We start from the raw sequence: 19820 nt of genomic DNA, 5'->3' as shown, positions 1-19820 counted from the left end.
TATCCTATGCTGGCAATTGTTCTTTCTCTTCCATTTTAGAACTACCAAGCCCAGAAGTCCTTAGCGTGAAGAAGAGAGTATTCAACCCACTTGTGAGAGATGCAGGGATGAATACAGAGCCAGTGAAGAAATCAGGATGCTTCTGTATTATGGGCAGCAAGCTCTGGGACTGACAACTACTGTACTAGTCTACCACTGTGAAGCACAGGTGGGCTCATGGCTGAAAAGGGGGCAGGGATTGGCCCATGGAACCAGCCAAGAGCTAATGCAAGGGGGAGGAGGAGGTTAAAACGGGATACACAGAATGGTAGAGTGTAATTTGTTAGGTGAGGACAAGGGAGGAGAAGGCGGACCGAGAGACCTGGAGGTGGAAGGACAGTGGAGTAGAGTATGGAAGAGACTGACAGAGATCATGTGCAAGATGAGGTATTGGTTTGTGAGAGAAATCCTTTCTAGGGTGCAAGTGTGGGTGCATGGTGAGTGAGTTGAGTGAGTGAGACTATAGGGAAGAAGAGAGGAGTAAGTGGGATTGAGTTGGAAGTGTAACTGGGAGAGTGAAAAGAGGGTGAGTAAGAGAGAAGGATGGGTGGAGAATTGTGCAGAGTGCAGAGTAGCAGGAGTGGAGAGGAGTAGTGACAGTAGAGAGTAGTGGGAGGGGTGTTTAGTGAATAGTAGGGTAGTGGTGAGCAGTGTGAGTGGATGGAAGTAGAAAGTACAGGGAGTGGAGAATAGTGGAGGGGAGAGTCGAGTATAGGGGAGTGAGAGTAATGGAGAGTAGGGGAAGAATGTGAATAGACATGAGAAAGAATAACATTGGAGGGACAGGCGAGAGAGGGAGAGGAAATAAAGAGAGGGAGGAGGAGGGAAGGGGAGAGGGCAGAATGGAGGGAAAGGAAGGATAGAACATCAGGGTGAAGAATACGAGAGCATGAGATGGGCAAGAGCAAGTAATACCTGGGCGGTTGGAAGGCGCCATTTCCTGCATCACAAACTGTCATACGTCTTGTGGGGCACCAGGCTAGGATCACCATAGAAGACCCCAGAGGGATTAAGATATATACGGCAGTTGCCTTTAGGGCCCCACCCATCGTCAGATAGTGAAGGTAACAGGTCTTTAGTGACCATCTTTAGGATTGAGAAGTCTGGGCTAAAGTGAAGGGATGCCATGGGGAGACGAGAAAGAGAGGGGCAGCCCTTCGTTTGTTCCTCTTGCAATTCTTAATAAAAACTCTTGAATCATACTTGCGTGTAGGGGATTTCTTGGAGACATCTCTGAGAGTCTCTACAGAGAATAACTTGAGTTTGGTAAGGTAAGTGTAGGAAATAACTCAGAAGTAGCAGTGGTAAGAAATAAGACACTTAAATTCAGCTTGTTTCAGTTGGGACCCCTCTCTGGGACCACTTCACTTTTCATGCCAGTCTCTCAGCAAAGATCAAACCTATGAAGGTCCAATGAGATACCTTGGTCTGGTACTGCTTGAATATGCAATCAATGACCCTGGACTTTGTTTTCGGGTTGTGGGTGTCACATTCTTTCTCTAGCCCTTGTCAATTGAGAATGTCGCTCAGGTCTCTGTGGCCAACTTGTTCTTGGCTTGGTGAAAAACTGAAAGAACTCTTAAGGAAGGTATAGATGGTGGCTCTACGTCTTCAGTTCAGGATTTGTTGTTACCACTCCCAGAGTAAGGCTCAGCAGGTTCTCTATCAGCTGAACCACTCTCTGCTCTGAGTTCATCCTCCCTAAGGTACCCCCTCTCTGGCCCTACCTAAGAAATGTTCCCCAGCAACATTGCACGGTCCTGTACCTTCTCCCACCAGATCTAAATTCTATCCTGGAAAGCTCTGAGCCACCAGAACCTTCTTTATCTCTAACTCTACAAGAGGTACGTGTTCTCCTCCCTCATCCACGGGTATATTTGTTACATTTCCCCTCTAGTTTCTCTCCCTCTGCCACTGGTACTAAGGGCTTTCGCCTCCTTCTTACTCCTCGTCTGCTGGTTCTCTGCTTCCAACATTCCCGCCCTCTCTCTTCTTGGATAACACCAACCTTCCCCCAGTCTCTTCACAGCTCTTCTAGGATAACAACTCTCTTTCTTCATGTAAGTTTTCCAACCAACCTCCTTCATAAACTTCCTCTAACCTTCTCTCAACTTTCTCTCTTCCTCTGACGGCTTTTCTTCTCCCAACAACTCTCCTTCGTCTTATGGTAACTAACTCTTGCTTCAACCTCTGCTCATTTATCTTGGTCTCCCGATGATCTACCTCCTCCAATTCCCAAGACCTCTCCTCCTTTTCTGGGTTCCTTCAGTCTGCACACATCAACACAGCAGCAAATGTATCTTGCATTTTTCCTTTTAGCACCCTTAACCTCAACATCACCCATCCCCTTTGTTTTAGATCCCCCAAAGCACCTACAGACCATGCAAATGGCAGCAGAGCATGGTATAAATACTGGTATGAAATGCTAGGCTATTTATAGCGCGCTTAATACCCACAGGTTTCTAAGCGCGGACCCGGTGCTTCGTGTTGTCTTGCTTCCAAGGCGAGCACGTTGCCCCTGAGCTATCCTCCTTTGCCAGCAACATAACATAACAAATCATAACAGAGCAGAACATGGTAACTATATCTTTCTCCAGCCTCCTTCAAAGTCTCTCTCCTGTGCTCTCCTCCTGTCCTCCCGCAATACGCCTTTCTGACGCCCACTATCCCCCAAAAACCTTCCTTCAAATCCTACTCCATCACTGCTCCCTTCGAGATGGATCTGGCTAACATTTATAGGAAAGACCCTGCTCCACCTGGGAGGTGTCCAGGGATATAGAGGACATCTGTGTATTAAGGTGTGTGCCTCTTATGATTGGATTATGGGTGAGTGATCATCTGGCTTAGAAGAGGGCTGCTCTGAGGTTACATGAAGGCCACCCGCCATCTTGGATTTTAGCGGGGCCACGGTCAGACAAGGATGCTCCCCCCACCCTCTGGAAAACCTGTGTATGAGATTGGGACTTCCCACACCTCCCCTTCTGGGCGGATCAGGAGTCTACAAGCCATCCAGTAATATTGAAAAGGGTCTAAGGTATTCTCACTCACTTCCTCATAGTACATTTGTAAATTGCTAATCCCTTTGATGCTGGGAGACTGTGGATCACTTGTGCCTGCCTATGCCTTTCTGCACAGATAATCTCTTCCGTACAAATGTGCAAATTTGCTACCACAGGACTTCAGTGGGTTATACATGGGTGACCCAATGTGTGAGAGGGCTTCTACAGCACCAGTTCGGGGGAACAAAATATATTCACCCACTTGTCTGGGACTATGAACTGATACAGCTTTGTTTTCTTAAAGGGGGGGCTTCTTTTCCAATACTGGATGTTTGGGTCTGTTTAGTAATCTGGAATGGCAATCCCAGTAAAGTCCACTAAAGAGGAGGAGTCTCTTCGTGGATGAGATCTATCCCCCCTCTCTTCATAGAGGTCCCTGGTATTTATAGGGTGGCAAGGGGACCTCTATAACTTCCCTTCTCAAGAATATGCATTTTAAGCATGGGAGTTGGGGGTGATCATCCCTGTGGCTACCCTTTTGGGCTCCTGACTATCAGCCGGCCCCGTTGGGCTCCTGTTGGGCAGCATATCTAGTGAGGGGGTGAATGCCCCAGGAGCCTGCTCCTTGGGGTCTCTGTGTATCAGTAGAAGCAGTGGAGGGGTGAACACTGTTTGCACTATTCCCCAGGTGTGTCTATAAGAATTGGAAGGGTGCATACTCTCCAGTGACTGCCCCTGCCTTGGTGGAGGGACCCAGTTGGAGTGGTCAGGGGATCCCCCTTAAATACCACTAGCTCGGGGTGGCCCCTGGCACCTTTGAACACCCATTGACGACCCCCATGTTCAGACAGGGGACTTCTGCAGACAAGCTATATGTAAACTCACAGGTCTCCCTTATGCCAAGTACAGCCACATATGTTAGGTGCAGCCATCAATATGCGAGAAGCAGCCTTGCATAGACATGCAATGCACATGAACTGTCATGATATGCCACAGGCAGCCTCGTGTGGCCAAATGCTTCCCCCTTATGCTAGGAACAAAGTCATATTTCAGATAGTCACCGTCTCCCAGATTCAGGCTCGTGTGCAGACATGCGTCAATCAAATGCCAAGTGCGGCCTGATTTGCCTATGTGCAGCCTTGGCTCCATCCACTGGCCTTTTACCTTACGAGTTTGGGACAAAACATCAAAGGGCCTTTGGAAACCACCACACACAGGCTCCTTTGGCTAGTTAAGAGTGGTATTTTATGGAAGAAATCACACATACTAAATCAGTGTTCAGAGATCTCAAATTATCCCATGTTGGTTGTGAACAGTTAATTCAGTTCTTGTCTTTAGTTTGCCTGCTGCAACTTGTAGTTTTTCCAAGGGAAAGGCAGCTCTCTAAGTACTGTAATGCAAATAAAAAGACAGGATTGTGTGAACTGCTCATACGTACATGGAAAAACTGGAGATGCTTTTTTTTGGTAGTCTGTATTGATCCGTTTTCATGAGGAATTAACAATCAGGGCCGAAAAACATCTGAAATACATCATGTCATCACAAACACAAACGCATGTCTTGTCCGAGTCACTGGAGATCCTTTTACCAATACAATTAAAATAATTTCTCTTTTGCGACCGATTATTAAAAATGAATACACGTAACACATGCGTTGTGGATTTTTTTTTTTTTACTCGAACGACTTTGAGAAACGTTCAGGATACCTTATACCTAGACAAGTCACAAGGTGACCTGCACATTACTGAAGGGCAATGTTGTAGCGTAAATGGTGCAGTAGTTTGTTCGACAGGTAATTGTTCGTGGCAAACTGTTCGAAATCAACTGGTCTGGGGGTGGGGAGCCTGGTGCCCTTTAAGATTCAAGGGGCACCAAGCAGCCAGTCAACAGAGTAGGAGGAACAGGACCAAGGGTAGGCTAGCAGGGGCAAAGAAGAGGAGAAAAGGAAGGTCTTTCAGGAGCTCCGGAACTTAAGGAGATCCGCTCAAGATGGAGAGAGGCAGGGAGTGCCTGCAGAGGAGAGAGATCTTCCCTCTGCTTGGACATCTCAGTTCATAATACCTACAGCCAATATTAATGAGCTCGCTGTAAAGATTGCGTTTAAGTTGCAAACACTATTTTACTCTGCTTGGAGAAGCTCTAGAAAGAAGGTATTTAAGAAGAGAGGGTCGAAGATAGTGAGGTCCACTGCCCCAAAAAGCATTGTGGACAATGCAGAGGGTCTTGAACTTGATCCTTGCAGCCACCGGGAGCCAGTGGTGGGATTTTAGGGCCAGAGAGATGCGGTCCCTGGGGCTTGAGGCTAAGGACAAGTCTTGCGGTCCTGTTCTGGATAAGGTGCCGAGGGTGAAGAGTAGAGCTTGGCAGATTGAGGAAGAGGCTGTTGCAGTAGTCCAGGGCTCTGGAGACAGTGAGCTTCTGGGGGAGTCGAGAAAAGGGAGAATACCTCTGAGGAGGTGCAGCTGGAAGTGGGCCTTCTTGGAAAGGTCCCTGAGTTGGGGAGAGAACGAGAGAGCGGAGTCGTAGATGACCCCAAGGTTTTTGCCTCAAAAGAGGGTGAGGGGAGAGGGCCCCAGGAGGGCAGCCAGAGAGAGAGAGGAAAAGCGGGAGCAGGGGTCCCAATAAGGAGGCTCTCTGTCTTACTGGCATTAAGGCAGAGATCGTTGGAGGTCGCACCATGCCTGAATAGCAGATAGACAGTGAGGAATACGCAAGGTGATGAGGGTATCCTGAGAGAGAGCAGTGTGTCATCCGCATAACACTGAAAGTTTGAGGAGAAGGTAGAGATCAGGAGGGCCAAAGCGGCCAGATAGACATTGAAGAGCCATGGTGAGAGGATAGAGCCCTGGTGAACACCACATGTGGAGAGAGAGGTGGTGGAGAGAAAGGACCCAAGCTGGGACCGTCAGTCCAAGAGGAATGAGGTCAGCCATTCCAGAGCCTGTTCCATGATGCCCATGATCTAGAGGAGTCGGTGATCAGGATTGCGTGGTTGACCGTGTCAAATGCAGATGAAAGGTGAAGGAGGATGAAGAGAGAGTGAGTACTGGAGTCCGGGTAAGAGCAGATCTTCATAGGTGTTCAGGAGAGCAGTTTCCGAGCATCTGGTTACTCTGAAGCCAGACTGATGGTCAGGGAGACAACCAACAGATTCAGCATGGAGGGTTAGCTGTGAGATAGCCATCTTCTATAGGAGTTTGCCCAGGAAAGGAGTGCTAGAGATCGGGTAATGGTTAGCCAGATGGGAGGAGTCGTCAGAAGGCTTTTTTAGTAGCAGGTGCACAAGGGATTTCTTAAGAAGAGAGGGGAAAGATCCAGTGGCGAAGGAGTGATTACAGAAATCGGCCAAGGCTGGAGCGAGACAAACTATGTTGTCCCTAATGGTTCTAGAGGAGCAAGGGGTCGTCTGTTTGGATGACACTTTCATAGACCGGACTTGTCTAGAAACATCATCAGGTGGTATCGGAGAAAGGGAGGAGAGAAGGAGGGGAGGGGTATGGCCAAGGGGGGCCTGAGAGAGAGAAAGAGGGAGAGAGATGAGAAGCAGAGGAGAGTGGAGACAGGATGTCCTCGGTTTTAGTGGTGAAGTGAGACGCCAGAGCCTTTCAGAGGGCCTCGGTGGGTGTAGAAGAGGTGGGGACTGCAGTAGAATTGGCCAGCTCCTTGCAGATTCTGAAATGTTTGGCGGTGTCATTAGAGGCTGCAGAGATGCAGGCTTGAATATGGACCCTCTTTTTAGTGAAGATGGAGACTCTGTATTGCCTTTGGAGCAGGCGGCAGGCCAGTTTGTCCGAAGATGTGCCCGGAGCTTCCCATTACGCTCAGCTACTCTGCACTTGCTTTTCAGAGCGGCCAGGTCAGAGTCAGACCAAGAGTTGCACTTGGCGGCAGGCCTCAGGCTGATTCTCATTACAGTGGGAAGGATATCAAGAGTGTTAGAGATAACAAGGTGAAGGTTGGAAAGGGCAGTGTCAGAGTGGGAGTCAGTCGCAGGAGTAGGAGGGGGAGAGTAGAGGGAGGCAAGGGCGACCACTGACACTTGTTTTGTAGGTCGAATGAACGCTAAGGAAGGTGGCAGTGCTGGGTGGGGCTTTGCCTAGAGGACAGGAAGTTTCAAGTGAGAAGAAAGTGATCAGTCCAGGAGAGTGGAGTAGTAAGTGGATTAGAGAGGGGGATGTCTGAAGAGATGAGAACATTCAGGGTGTGTCTGGCTGTGTCAGACCAGAGGGTAGGATGGGGAGGGAGAGAGAGTTACAGAGGTGGCGGAAGAGCCCAGAGGATGGGTCTGGGGAGTCCAGGTGGATGTTGAGATCCTCAAGGAGGAGAAGCTGAGAGGAAGAAGAAAGGAGAGAGGAAGTGAGGTTGGCCCATTCAGAGAGGAAGAGGGTGACCTGGCCAGGTAATTGTAATTGTTTATTTGTAAAGTGCTTATGCACAAGTGAAGTGTTTCAAGGTGCTTCAAGGCAGGAAGGGTACAAGGGGATATCGTCGTCATTCTTATGCCTTGAAGATTCTGAATGATCTAACAGCAATAAATAGTATAGGGGGGAGAAACATACAAGACAAAAGGTTGGTAAACAATGCACCTATGCATGAAGGCACAGCCAGCTAGGGAGGGGAGATAGAGGAGGACATGACAGACTCACATGCCAAGCCTAGTACATTCAAGGTTGTGCAAGTGCGCAGACATAAGTGCGATGAAGAGGGGTGGGGTGCGCCCAGTTCAGCAGGGGCCAGGATTAAGTGCAGAGTGGGTGCCACTCTAATGGAACGTATTCCGGGTGCAGTAGTGCAAGGCAGAGTGCAGAGGCCCGGAGGCAAGTGCAGGATTGGCGGGGGCGCCTGGGACCTGTGAGGCTCTGGAGGTGCACCAGGTCGACCAATCAGCTGACTGAACAGGTTGGGGATGAGATGAAGGAGGGAAATCAGGAGAGAGGGGGTAGGAGGTTAGCAGGGTAGAGGGAGATAGAAAGAGGAAGAGAAGAGGAGTTTCCGGAACTTAAGGAGGTCTGGCTCAAAACGGAGTGAGGCAGGTAGGCTGTTCCAGAGGGAAAGATCTACCCCCAAATCTCTGTTTGGAATAACGGCTCACCCGCAGAGAGTTGGAGGAGATCGAGCAGAGGGATCTGGAAGGAGAGTATTTAGGAAGAGAGTGTTATAGATAGTAGGGGCCCCGACCCCAGGAAGCCTTGTGGACTATGCAGAGGGACTTGAACTTGATCCTTGCAGCCAGAGGGAGCCAGTGGAGGGATTTTAGTGCTGGAGAGATGCGGGCCCTGGGCTTGAGGCCAAGGATAAGTCTTGCGATTCTGTTCTGGATAAGTTGAAGAGGTTGAAGAGTAGAGGTAGGAAGATTGAGAAAGAGACTGTTGCAATAGTCCCATCTAGAGAGAACCAGGGCTCTGGAGGCAGTGAGCCTCTGGGAGAAGGTGAGAAAAGGTAGAATACCTCTGAGGAGGTGCAGCTGGTTGTGGGACTTTTTGGACAGGTCTGAGATGTGAGAAGAGAGGAGAGAGTACAGTTGAAGATGACCCGCAGGTTTTTTGCCTCACTAGTGGGTGAGGGTGCAGGACCAAGGGTGGTCGGCCACAGTGAAAGTGTGAAAACAGGAGCAGGGGTCCCCATGAGGACGATCTCTGTCTTGCCGGCATTAAGGCAGAGATCATTCGCAGTACACCAGGACTGAATTGCGTACAGACAATCCGGGATGAGCGAGGAGGAGGAAGAGGCAGAAGGTAGCCTAATAGAGAGATGTTTGTCATCCGCATAACACTGAAAGTTGGAGGTGAAGGCAGATATAATATGAGTCAAAGGGGCCATGTAGACATTGAAAGACCAGGGGGATACATTAGATCCATGGGGGACACCACAAGTAGAGAGAGTGGCAGGAGAGAGAAAGGAACTGAGTTCTACTGGGAGGGAAGGTCAGGAGAAAGGATGCAAGCCACGCCAGGGCTTGGTCAGTTATGCCCAGGGTCTCACGGAGATGGGAGATCAGGATGTTGTGGTTTACCGTACCGAAAGCAGAGGCAAGGTCAAGAAGAATGAGGACAGAGGGAGAGTTAAAGTCAAGGTTTGAGAGAGTTCTTCGTGGGTGTTCAGAAGAGCAGTTTCTGTGCCTCTGGATGTTCAAAGCCAGACTGATGGTCATGGAGACAACCAACAGATTCAGTGTGGAGGGTAAGCTGAGAGATAGCCAACAACTCCAGGAGTTTGCCAAGGGAAGGAGTGATGGAGATGGGGCGATAGTTAGCCGGAATAGTAGGGTTAGCAGAGGGGTCTTTGAGCAGATGGTGCACAAGAGAGTGCTTGAGAGAAGTGGGGAAGACTCCAGTTGCGAAGGAGAGGTTGCAGAGGTCTTCCAAGGCTGGTGCTAGCGAGTCAATGTTGTCCTTAATGGTTTTGGAGGGGGAGGAGGCTTTCATAGACCAGACTTGTCTAGAGACCTCCTCAGGTGTGACAGGGGAGAGGGAGGAGAGAAGGGTAGTGGTGGTGGAGGCTGAGGGGGGCAAGGGGATGCTTGTGCATGATTGGGTGCAGAGGAGAGAGAAGACAGGATGTCCTGTGTTTTGGTGGCGAAGGGCCTGGGTTGGTGTGGTAGAGGAAGAGGCTGCAGTAGGATTGGCCAGTTCCCTACAGACTTTGAAAAGTTTGGCTGTGTTGTTGGATGCCGCAGAGATGCATGCTTAAATATGGACTCATTTCTTGGATTGGATGCAGAGTCTATATTGCCTTTGCAGAAGACGGCAGGCCAGTTTGTCAGACGGTGCGCCTGAAGATCCCCATTTCTGTTCCGCTGCCCTGCACATGCGTTTAAGGTCATCCAGGTCAGAGTCGTACCAGGAGTTGCACTTTTTGGCAGGTTTCAGTCAGACCCTCGTGGGAGGGGCACGAATGTCAAGAGTGTTGGAGATGGAAAGGTGAAAGTTAAAGAGGGCAATATCAGGGTGGGAGTCCACTGCAAGAGCAGGAGGAGGAGAGTAGGTGGAGGCAAAGGCAGCCACTAACACTTTTTTCATGGGTCGGATGACTTTGAAGGTCGGAGGAAGTACAGGGTGTGCCAGTGCTAAAGGAGAGGAAAGCTTCAAGTGAGAGGAGAGAAGAGAGTGATCAGTCCATGAGAGTGGGGTGGTGAGATAGTGGCCAAGATCAGAGAGGGGCCAGGAGAGAAAGAGAGCCTACATACCAGCTATTCATGGGTCGGATGACTTTGAAGGTCAGAGGCAGTGCAGGGTGCGCCAGTGCTAAAGGAGAGAATATCTTCAAGTGAGAGGAGAGAAGAGAGTGATCAGTCCATGAGGTGGCTAGTAGATGGTGGCCAAGGTCAGAGAGAGGCCAGGAGAGATAGAGAGCCTTTTTTCATGGGCCGGATTACTTTGAAGGTCGGAGGCAGTGATATGATATGGCATTTATGACTCGCCTATACACAAGTGTTTCAAAGCGCGACGAGGCAAGGGAGGGGGAACAGAGGGAAGACAGAGACAACGAACTTCCTGCATCAGATGTGTCTCAAACCAAAAAAAAGTGCTGAATCAGAAATGTAACAGGGGAACTGTAGGTATACAGAAACAGCCACAAGGAGTTGCCCGGGAGGCAGTGCAGGAGTGCAGCTGGTGGGGGAAGGGACCTGGGCCCGAGATCAGAGGGTAGCAAGATGACCAGTGCAGTTACAGTCAGGAGTGCAGGTTGGGCCAGTGCTAAAGGGGAGGAAAGCATCAAGTGAGAGGAGAGAGTGATCAGTACATGAGGTGGCTAGTAGATGGTGGCCAAGGCCAGGAGAGAAAGAGAGCATGCATATCAGTTATTCAAAGGAGGAATAGGTCTGAGTGGGGGGGGTGATAGAAGCAGGGGTCCACTCAGAAAATATCTGGGCCACTCCACCTCTGGGCCTTTTGGGCCTGGGCTTGGAGAGGATCTTGCAAAATCAAAAACATCTAGGTCCTGTAGTTCAAGGAGATGACAGATATCAGAGGAGTGTTTTATAGCAGAGCAAGTGTTGAAAGTAGCTACATGGAGCAGGTTGCCACTTTTGAAAGATTACCATGGAGGGGTACAGGAGAGAGGAATGCCCATAGGAAGTGGCAGAGGAGCCGATGTGGAGGGAGGAGGTGGCCGAGGAACCAGAGAGGTGGGAGGAGGGGGTGGCAGAGGGGCCAGAGAGGTAGTAGATGCAAAGGAGCCAGTGCAGTGGAAGAAGGAGGTGACAGAGGAGCCAGCGAGGAGATAGAGGTAGTAGATGGCAAAGGAGCCAGTGCGGTGGAAGAAGAAGGTGGTAGAGGACCCAGTGAGGGGATAGAGGGCAGTACAACAGCAGTGAGTGGAACAGTGGTGAGCCAACCAGGCTCATTTATGACTTAGGGAGGAAATGTAGTGAGCCAACTGAGCTCAACTACAACCTTAGAGAGGAAGAAGGTCTAGTGGTGGGGGAGCCAGAGATTGCAGGGGTAGGGGCAAGTCAGAGTCAAGCCTGGCGATCAGGTCTGCTCTAGTATCCCACCACAGGCTGAGCCTGCAAAATGGCTGCACAAAACACTTTCTTCAAAGCGCTGTACATGCTGCATATTTGCATGTCGATAAATGTATACTGAAGTCAGTACCCATTTATCTTCTTCGGAAAGATGAAAGGCTGAAATAGTGTGTTTGTTTGTTCAGTTATTTGGTAATGCACGCAAAACCCTAGGGTAGCTGGGTGCAAAGAAAAGCAGTACATGTATACTTAAGCTTAGTTACAGGCAGTGGACGGATACAGGCATACAAAGGTATAATTTGCAACCACTAGCAAGTTACAGTGATGGCGTGGTGCAGGAGGTTACATCTTACATAAGACAGTCAAATCGTATAGGAGGTAACAGGTTAGTCAGTGTGGTAGATGGTCAGGACTGACACACGGGCGGCCAGCTGGCCGTGTAGCAACCTTAGGGTGGTAGGTGTCAGGTACTGTACTACATATTAACGATCATTTGTGTGTAACCAGTTCAGCATGTTACGACTGAATTTGGTGTACGGTTGTTCAATTCTGATGTGTTGTGGCAGTGCCTTCCATGCTAATGCTGCTTTGACAGGGAAGCTGGAGCCACCAGCTGTGGTTCGTTTAAATCTGGGAATCTCTAAGAGGTGAGCATTGGTCGATCTCAGTGGTCGTGTGCAGGTTCTCCTGTTTATTCTCTATGAGAGATAAGGTGGTGCTATGTTGTTCAGACACTCAGATGTAAGTGAGGCTGTTTTGAGAAGGATCCTGTCCTTTATGTTTAACCAATGGCATCTCTTCTGAATTTGGAGATGTGCTCTCTATTGGGGATATTTAGGGCTGCTCTTAGGGCATTATTTTGCAACCTTTGGATTTTGTCGGTGATGTATTTGTTGGCACCTGAGTACAAAGCGTTGCAATAGTCCAGTTTGGACATTATAAGTGAATTGGCCAGGGTGACACAGCTGGCTTCGGAAAGGAAAGGTCTACTTGCCTGAATAAGCTTGCAAGTGTAGGCAGTTGAAGATGCTAGTGAGTTGACTCGTTTCTTCAAGGTTAATGTGGAGTCCAGGTAGAAGCCGAATGTTTTTACTACCGACATTACCTTGATAGAGTTGCTAACAATATTGAAGGAGGCATAACTAGGGCTAAGTTTTTTTAGGTTTGTCTCTGAGCCTAGGATCAGTATCTCGGTTTTGTCGTCATTCAGGCAGAGGCCATGGGATGCCATCCATGCCTTGATGAGGAGGTATATCCTGTTTACTAAAGCCGTGTCCTCGAGAAAGTTGCCCGAAAGGGGAATAAGGTTCTAAGTGTCATCTGCATAGTTAGTGTAGGTGACGCCAGTCTGTCCAACTTGTCGAATAAGGGCTTAGTAAAGATGTTATACATGGTAGGTGAGACACAGGATCCCTGTGGTACACTGCATGACGTTAGTATGGGGTCAGCGGAGGCTGAGGGGGAGAAAACTTTCATCATACAGTTAGCCAGGAAGGACTGAACCCAGAGTATGGCATCAATTGAGAATTGTGCAGCTGACCTGAGGTGATTGCATAAGACTGCATGATCCACTAGATCGAAGGCTGCAGATAAGTCAAGGAGGAGTAGCATAGCTGTCTTTCTGTTGTCCTTCAACTCATCGATTTGGGTCTTGAGATCTATTAGGGCTGTTTCTGTGCCGTGAAGGGGGCGGAAACCAGATTGGCATGTTCCTAGTAGTTGGTTGACTTCGAGGTAGTCCTGAATTTGAAGGTAGGTTACTCTGTCAATTATTTTTAGTAGGAAGGGGACTGTGGTGATGGGTCTATAGTTAATCGAGATAGAAGGGTCCAGAGTTTTTTTTTTTAGTAGGGGGAGAACCCAGGATTCTTTGAGGCTATTTGGAACTGTGTTGGTTTTAAACAAGGCATTAATAAGCTTTGAGATAAAAGGGGCTAGGTCTCTAGCCCCATCTTTTATAATTTGGACCGGGCAGCTATCTCCCTTGCAATTAGACGGTTTTAGGGAAAGGATCATTTTCTCTGTCTCGAGGATAGAGATTTTAGTGAATCTGAAGGGTGTGGTGGTTCTGACCGGTATAGGTTGGTCAGTATGTTTCTGCTACGAAGGGGGCATGGAGGCCTTTTTATGCGCTATTTTTGATTGGAGGGAGGCAATTTTATTCGACAAGGCATTTTTTATGTTGGTGAACCATTGCTTATCTTTAGGGGAGTTGTCAACGGGAGGGATCGGAGCTTCCATTTCCCAGAGGATAGTGAATAATTCCTTGGTGTTGGACTAAGCCTTTGAGATTCTATCATTGAAAGTATTTTGTTTAGTACTGATTATTTCTTTTTTATAGAGTTTGGAGTGGTCAGCTAGCTTAGTTTTATTCTCGATGGTCGGCGAGTGACGCCAAGTGGATTGTAGCTTTTTTTTTTGGAGCCTTAATTCTTTGAGTTGAGGCGTAAACCATGCATTAAGGTGTGATTTTTGTCTGCCTTTGCAAAGTTTTCTAGGTGTGATAATGTCCAGTGCCTTGGTCATGGATTTGTTGAAAACCTCAACTAGAATGTTGGGGTCTGCATTGTTGTTAATGGAGGGAAGGAGGTGAGGGAGTAATGTTTCTGCTGTGATGTCCTTTTTACTTCTGGTAGGGAGTGGTGGTGCCATGATAATGGATTTAGGGCTAAGCAGAGAAGGAGATAAGGTTATGGTCTGTCGATGATTGCGGGTTAATGGTGCTGATAGCAATGTTACAGTTCAGATCGGCTACCCAATCGAGAGTCCTTCCTTTGGTACGTGTGGAGGTAAGGACTTTTTGTGTGAGCCCATAGTCCGTCAGTATAGTAGCTACTCATTGGGCATGTTTATTATCAGGGTAATTGAAGCCCAGATTAAAGTCCCCCATCAGTAAGGTCTGAGAGGAATCTTTTGTGCTTTTGGCTAGAAGGCTTAAGTCCTCCTCAATAGTGTTGCCAGGAAGAGGACCTATAACTGCATATCTGTCACGTCCACCAGGGTGCACACTGATGCAAGGAACAACCCGCAGTCACTCGCAACCCAACAGAACCTTAAACACTCACATGCTCACACACGATTCCACAGGCAAAGGCAACGGTTCCCTACCAGTACGTTTGGTAGTTCAGGCGTTTACTGACCCTCCCTCCTCTGGCAACTGAAATGGAGGTACCCTTTCCTCTGGCGCAGCTATCGGCGCAATCGTCACGGCAAAACGGACTAGTTGTCACGTGATCGGCAGCCAGTATCACGTGACTCTCCTGCACGTCGACCGTGGCTTCGTGGATCTGTCATGTGACTGCTGCTGTTTTGCTTAAAGCCCGCTGAGAACTCAGAAACGTGCTTCTCAGCTGCTTATTCAAGTACTGCGTGGCGCTTTGTATTCTACCGGATTTTCGGAACCTACGACTACGGACCTCTTTTGGATTTGTTTCTGGACTCTGCCCCCTGAACTGTTACGTCGCCTTGGACATTTCGATTTCCTTCCTCCTACTGACCTCGGACTTTGCTTAATGGTTTTCCCTACGGATTTGCTTCAACGGATACCACGTGGATTGACTCCCTTTTGATCCTGGTGTGTGTGTTTCCCATGGTTCACCACTTTATTGGCTCCTACCAGACTGCAACATAACACCTGTCCGCTGGTTGTCATTTGAGACCCCTTTCATATTTCCTACCTGGTGCCAAGTCCCCTCTACTCCTTCGTTGCCAGTTCATACGCATCCTTAGGTAAGCAGTGTTTATATCACCTGTATATTCAGTTTGCCATTTTTGCGCTGCTTGATTACTTGCCTATTGCCTTTCAGCGTTCAAGGGGTCTCTTCGGCAGTTCCTGGTTCCACCTTGACGACCTACCACTCACCTGTGGCCGCAAAGACTTCACAGGCAGTGATTACATTCTGCCTGTGAGGTACTTGGGGACAGAGGTATCACATAATCTGCACAACCATCAAGGTTTCAGAACAGACTGAGAAGCCTCTTGGTCATCCAGATTATGGATCCCTCTGCCGGGGACCCAGTGACCGCTCTAATGCAGGCGGTTGCAGCTCTTAGGACCGACATGGCCGCAGCCACAGCCGCGATTCACCATCGTCTTGACGCTCTGCAAAGTGCACACCACCCGTTACCCGCAGATGCGGAATTAGGTGGCCCTGTCCCTCAAGTCCTGCCACCACCCACGCCTCCCACAACACCTACCCCAGTCTTCCTTTCGACCTCATTTCCACTTACGGCTCCTGAACGATACCAGGGTGACCCCCGGAAATATTGCACTTTCATCAACCAGTGCAAGTTACACTTCTTATGTAAACCTCAGGCTTTCCCCAATTCAGTGACTAAGGCTGCCTTTCTTCTCTCCCATTTGTCTGGTGTGGCGGCGACCTGGGCAAACCCGTTCATGGAAAACAATCATCCTGCTTTGTAGGATTTCGATCTCCTAGTCACAGAGATGGCAAAGGTGTTCGACACCAAGTATAAAGCCGAATCCCGAGATCTAGAACTCCTGGACCTTACGCAAGGTAGACAATCACTGATTGAATACATCACTCGCTTCAATCAACTTTCTGCGGAAACATCATGGCCTGAAGAAAAAAAGGCCTTAGTGTTTTACAGAGGTCTTAGTAATGCAATGAAAGACGCATTGTCTGTGGTACCATCCCTTCCCTCTGTCTTTTCGGACCTAGTCGATCTAACCCTTCAGGTGGACGCCCATAAGACCGAGCGCAAGACCGAGGCTGGTCATTTCAATCAATCCTCTCTAAGCCTGGCACCTGCAACCACTACCTCAGAACCCATGCAAATAGGCGGGATTCGGAGTCCCATAACTCAGGTCGAACGGGAACGCAGGAGGAGGGACAACGCCTGTTTTTACTGCGGGATAAATGGGCATTACGTGAAAGAATGCCCCTGCCGACCTAAAAATAAAACTACGGGTTTTCAGAAGGCTCGCCCTTAACATCGGGGGTACGGACGAGCACTTCAACAACCCCCGTTGAACCAGCTTTTGGTCCCATTAGACCCATAGTAGTCCAAGCAGTACTAAAACCCACCAAGGAAATCACCCACCCAGTACACTTAGTGATTGACTCCGGAGCCTCTGGGTGCTTCATTGACATCTCACTAGCACAACGGCTCAATCTACCACTGATTAAGAAAACGCATCCAGAACCCGTGCAAGCGGTGGATGGGACCACTCTTGCTTCTGGTCCAATCATCCACCAAACTGCACCATTAGAAGTAGTAATCCAAGATATCCACAAAGAAACCATGTCCTTTGACCTCATTACTACTCCACAGTTTGGTATAATATTGGGGATTACCTGGTTGAGACAACACAATCCTTTAATCAATTGGGGAACAGGACAGGTGGTTTTCAAATCGGACATTTGCCAACATTTCTGTTTATCGGAACCCGACTCAACCACCTCTCCCGCCAGTCTCCTCGGCGCTATGGCCGCTTCTCATATTGCTGACAGTGCACCTGACGTCCCCACAGCACACACCGTGGGGGCAGTGATAACCAGCATTCCCATCGAATATCACGAATACTTAATGGTCTTCGATAAAGCCACATCCGAAGGTTTGCCACCACACAGACCTTATGATTGTCCCATAGATTTGGTACCGAATGCTATGATTCCAAAGGGTAGGGTTTATTCCTTGTCACAGTCCGAGGAGAAGGTTTTGAAGGAATACATCCAGCAAGCACTAAAGTTAGGTCATATCAGACCCTCTTGTTCCCCTGCTGCTAGCCCCATCTTCTTTGTGCCTAAAAGAGAAGGGGATTTACGCCCTTCTGTCGATTATAGACGATTGAATACCATTAAGAACAGATATCCAATTCCACTCATCTCCACGCTGCTGGACGGGTTGTCACGGGCGACCGTCTTCACCAAATTAGACCTGCGGGGTGCTTACAACCTGGTCCGTATACGTCAGGGAGACGAGTGGAAGACGGCATTCTGTTCCCGACAGGGTTTATTCGAATACCTCGTAATGCCCTTCGGGCTTTGTAACACCCCTGCGACGTTCCAGCGTTTTGTCAACAAAATATTCACAGATATCCTTGATGTTTATGTAGTGATCTATTTGGATGACATCTTGGTCTTTTCGTCATCTCTGGAGGAACATATACTCCATGTCAAGGAAGTGTTATCCCGCCTAAAAAGTAACCACCTGTTTGCCAAACCAGAAAAATGCATCTTTCATACCAATGAGGTGGATTTTCTGGGCTTCCACATAACACCTGGTGGCCTGTCCATGAACCGGTCCAAAGTCTGTGCGATCACTGAATGGCCCGTCCCATCTACCCTAAAACAGCTTCAAACTTTTCTTGGTTTCGCCAACTTTTACCGACGATTTATCGCCGGTTTTTCATCAATTGTATCCCCCCTTACAGCCTTGACTAGTCCTCTTGTTCCGTTTTCTTGGTCGCATGAGCAACAGCACGCCTTTGAAACGCTTAAAGCCAGGTTCACCACGGCCCCTTTTCTACAACACCCTAACCCGGACCTCCCGTTTATCCTAGAAGCTGATGCATCCTCCTTTGCCATGGGGGCCGTTCTATCACAGCCTTGCCCAACCACCGGTCGCCTGCATCCGGTGGCATACCATTCACGAAAATGGACATCAGCAGAGTCCCATTACACGGTCACCGAAAAAGAATTACTAGCCATTAAGTACGCACTTAAAACATGGCAACACCATTTTATGGGGGCTAAGCATCAGACAGTGGTCTACACCGACCACAAGAACCTGAAGGATCTGGCCAGCCTAAAATGTTCAAACAGTAGACAGGTCTGTTGGCACTTGTTCTTTGCAGCCTACGATTTTGTGGTGAAGCACAGACCTGGCATTACCCATGGTAAAGCGGATGCTCTCTCTCGCTCTCCTGGGGGGGATTCCCTGTCTCAGTTTCCTGATACCATACTAGACACAGGCCATGTCATTTGGGTGTGTACCCCGTCCCCTCCCATGATCTCAATCATTAAACAATGGGTTTCCGATCACCCGAATGCTTTGACAGAATGCGATGTGGTACTTCAGGCGGGATTGCCTTTCATCCAAGGGAAACTGTTTCTTCCCTCTTGTGAGGTACGAAACCAGGCGCTTGCATGGTCCCATGACGCTGCCATCAACGGTCACCCGGGACAACATCGTACCTTAGAACTATTACAACGTTGGTGTTGGTGGCCGTCAATGAGGCGTGACGTCGAACACTATGTAAACCCATGTTCGGTATGTGCACAAAGTAAATCACGTAGGGGTCATCCGTTAGGCTTACTCCACCCTTTGCCTATTCCTCCCAAGCCCTGGCATACAATTACTGTGGACCTCATCACAGACCTGCCCCGCAGACGAGGTTATGATACAATCTGGGTTGTAGTTGATTCCTTTACAAAAATGGCCCGATTTACACCCTGTACCGGGATACCGTCGGCTCCAACCCTAGCCCGGTTGTTTTTTGAGTCTGTTTTTTGTCTGTTTGGCCTACCGCAGGTCATAATCTCAGACCGCGGCACGCAATTCACGTCTCGGTTTTGGCAGGCACTTACTAAACTCCTGGGTATTGATTCACACTACTCCTCAGCTTACCACCCAGAGAGTGATGGCCAGACCGAAAGAGTAAACCAGGCCCTCGAACAATATTTACGATGCTTGACCCTCCAATATCAGGACTCCTGGCTTCGGTTACTCCATCTTGCAGAATTTGCCTACAACAATTCACAGCATTCATCTACTGGCTTTTCCCCATTCTACTCATTGTACGGCCAACATCCGCGTACACTACCTCTTCCCGAGTTTGCCTCCGCAACCCCTGCTGCCAACGCCTGTGCACGGGATCTAGTTACCATACATGCCCAGACCCTTTTCCATTTACGTGAGGCCCAGACAGCAATGAAAGCCAAGGCAGACAACAAACGGTCGGAAGCCCCTACTTACCGTGTGGGCGACCGTGTCTGGCTGTCAACACGTCATCTTCGTATTCCCGGCTGTCGCAAACTACTGCCTCGTTTTGTTAGCCCTTACCAGGTCGCCAAGGTTCTAAACCCCGTGGCTTATCGCCTCTCTATTCCTCCCTCCTGGTGCATCCACCCTGTTTTCCACGCTTCCTTACTCAAGCCTTGCCCTGCTCCTACCCGTCTCCTTGTACCGCCTGCCCCTGTCTCTTCCCCGGATGTCTATGAGATCAGTGCTATTCTGGGTTCCCGTTTGCACAGGGGTAGGCTCTTGTATCTAGTGGATTGGTTGGGTTACGGTCCTGAGGATCGCTCCTGGGTCCCTTCCTGTGATGTCCAAGCCCCTCTGCTGATTTC

Source organism: Ambystoma mexicanum, chromosome 8 (genome assembly GCF_040938575.1).
Source record: "Ambystoma mexicanum isolate Mex_15411 chromosome 8, UKY_AmexF1_1, whole genome shotgun sequence".
In the NCBI taxonomy this organism is placed as follows: Eukaryota; Metazoa; Chordata; class Amphibia; order Caudata; family Ambystomatidae; genus Ambystoma; species Ambystoma mexicanum.
Note: the sequence above shows the minus strand (reverse complement) of the source record.